We start from the raw sequence: 3421 nt of genomic DNA on the forward strand, positions 1-3421 counted from the left end.
GGAGAGTGTGTAAACATAAAACAATCTCATACATAACCATGTAATTATGATTGTTATAAGCTTGATGGAAGCTTGATGTATAACCAGAAGGGGCGCACTCTGTCCTGGGGCTTTGAGGGAAGACATCTTCAGTGTAAGGGTTAGATTTTATGACTTCCTAAAACCTTTGAAATGCACACCTAATACCAGGCTCTTCTTTCTCAAAGCTGATGCCGTCTGGCAGTATTTGCCCTTTACACAAGCTAATCGTTGGCCTTTCAGGCATAAGGGTTAGAGTATAGAGATTTTTATTTCTTAAGGTAAGAATTAACTCTTCAGATAGTATCACTCAATTGGAAATGCAGCTTTTTTTTTTGCGGTACGCGGGCCTCTCACTGCTGTGGCCTCTCCCGTTGCGGAGCGCAGGCTCCGGACGTGCAGGCTCAGCGGCCATGGCTCACGGGCCCAGCCGCTCCGCGGCATGTGGGATCCTCCCGGACCGGGGCACGAACTCGTGTCCCCTGCATGGGCAGGCGGACTCCCAACCACTGCACCACCAGGGAAGCCCGGGAATGCAGCTTTTGATGGGGCAAAGGAAAGGGCTGGCGGGAAGAGAACTAACATGTATTGAGTGCCTGCTATTTGCCAGACACTGAACTTGGCACTTTATTCTTACAACAACCTGTGGGGATGAGTGTTACATTTGCCACTTTACGGATGAGGCACCTGAGGCTTGGAAAAGAGAAATACCTTCCTTGCACAGGTTCACGAGGCTGAGTAGCAGAGACTGAATTGTCAACTAGATAATTCTCTGTCTCCAAGACCCAGGCAAGCTCTTTCCATGGCCACCCTAACAAATGCCTCAAACGGGGACGTTGTGTTTCCGGAGCCCTCTGAGATGTGGATTCTCCAGTTTTCCAGATGCTGTGATTGTTTTTGTTGATCCGGGGCACAGTGTACCACTTCTGGCAATCACATAATGCTCCACGTGGGACATGACTGTGTCCTTCTCCCAGAGCGCCACGGGGAGGGGGTGCTGAGGGCCCCTGCACTCCGCTCACTGCGCAGAGCATCTGCCCAAATGGGATACGAAGAACCTGACACCACAGAGCTTTGATTTGATATGTTCTCCAGCAAAGGAGAATATGAGCCCAACCACGGAGTTCTTTGTTATATTAATGAGCTCTGCTTTGACTGGTGTGGGGTGGAGGGTGGCGTATGGAGGGAAGGTGGGGGAGAGGGAAGGAAGAAGGAAGGAAAAGACCAAGGGGTTTCCTATGCCTGGGCGGTGACTGAGGGAACCCCTAGGCCAAGACGTGCATGGACCCCTTGATCCCTGTGTGAAAGTCTAGGTCTTTGAAAAAATACAGTCACTTTTGTCTCTTTCTTCACATCTGCTTCTTCACTTCTGCAGCTGTGGCTCAGAGTCATAACCTCTGTGTGAACCCTAGCTACCGTGCTCAATTTCAGACAGGATCAGGTGGAGGGCAATGTGACCCACAGGAAAGAAGGCCAGACTTGTGGCTCTGCCAGGAACCAGCTCTGGGCCCTTAGCAAGTCTCTGGCCCAGTGTATGCATCAGTTTTCTGATCTGTACGTTGAAATAAGAATGTCTAACCCCACCCGGGGTTGTGAGTGTAGGATGAGACTGTATATGGGAAAGTACTTTGGAAAACAAAAGCACTTGACATACACAAGATGCTCCTGAGAGAGGGCTTGAAACAAAAGAAAGATGTCTTGATCTCAGTCTTGGTTTACTAACTCAAGAAAATGAAATCTGGATTCCAACCAGGGACCGTAAGTTTTTACCCAGCCCCTGCTACCAGTTTCCATGGTAACTTGTGACTCTGGTCTAATTACTTGTCCACGGACTCCAACTGCTTCTTCTGTCGAGTAGGGAATGATGGCTTGTCACCGGGACTTTTATAAAGCCCTCTTCATGATTGATTAAAAATGACAATAAATCAAAATCCTATGCACAGGGAAAGTTAGCATTTTAAGTGAAAATAAACCTGGGTGCCATTATGTGTTATCTCTTTCCAGGTAAATTATTCTGAAAACCATGGTTAGCTGACACCAAGACTGCTTAGGAGATATCATTAGACTATAATAGCTTAAGGTTTCTCATATCCATCTATCCTTTCACACCTGCTGGTTGGATCTACTCTCCTCTAACCTCAGAGGTTTGGTCCAGATCCTGTTCTCCTTGTTCTCAGTCTGAAGCACTGTCCTCTCTCAACCCTGTGTTTTAAACCATAGTGCGGTCACAGACCACATTGCAGCAAGCTCACAGGTGCCAACCTAAAGCAAATAGTCTTCATATCGATTCTGACAACTTCCACCAATGGTTAGGGAGGCCAAATAGTAGAGGGGAAAGAGCTTTGGCATCATATGAAACTGGACTTCGCAACTCAGCTCCACCACTCACTTCCTGTGTGACCTTGAGCAAGTCACCTAACCTCTCTGAGTCTCAGTTTCCTACTTTGTAAAGAGATGAAAGCCATAGAGTAAGTATACTGCAAAGAGGAGAGGGGAGGAATAAATGTAATGAGCTAGGCATGTGAAGAGCTTAGCGCAGTGGCTCATAATAAGCACTATGTAAATGTAGTTCTCTGCTGTAGAAAGGTCTTGATTGGCTGAAGGGGGACTGTTTCACCCCATAGTTCCTAGTTCGGGCAACCCCACCAGCCTCCCTGGTTTGAGCAATCACACCAAATTCCCTGAACCCTAAGAAAAGAATGAGTGATTTCCAAGTAACACTGTCCCCCGCAATTCTACACATTGGCCTCTCAAAGAATGTAGTTTTTGTCATAACAAGCCAAACTCCCTACTGAAGCAATGATGCTTTCTCAATCAGTAGACTCAGAACCACTCTGCCACAGGAAATGCCCAATCACTAGACTCTTGGGGCTGGGAGGTATTCTGAGCTCAGAGATGCCACGTACTATTGGAATAAGCTGGCAATTTCCCCTTGCTTGGATGCTCTAGTTCCGTGCAATTGCAGGAATGTATGAGCTTATCCCTCCTTTCAGTTCCTTTCAAAAAAAAAAAAAACTAGCAAACAACCCCCAGATGCTTGCATTTCAGTTTGCATTGGTCTCCCCTGGTCTCTTATCCTTGAAATAAGAGTTTGGGGCTCACTTTGCAGTGGAATAAATTATAACTAGGTTACTTCTGTCTGCATCCTAGTTTTTTAACACAGATATGCAAAACTTCTCTTTGATATTACATATCTGTTTTCTCGTCTCGACAGGGTTTTGTGGCAGTTAGAAATGATGACAAGATACAGAGAGAGTCCTTAAAGGGTGTTCAAAGAATCAGAAAATGAAAACTCAGAAACTTGGGCTCGCTCTTCAAATTCGGTTTCCTCTGGGGGAAATGGGAAGGGAAAATCCCTCCAATACCTCAGTCATTCCATTTTTATCATAGAGACTTGATGATA

Source organism: Tursiops truncatus, chromosome 2, assembly GCF_011762595.2.
Source record: "Tursiops truncatus isolate mTurTru1 chromosome 2, mTurTru1.mat.Y, whole genome shotgun sequence".
Lineage (NCBI taxonomy): Eukaryota > Metazoa > Chordata > Mammalia > Artiodactyla > Delphinidae > Tursiops > Tursiops truncatus.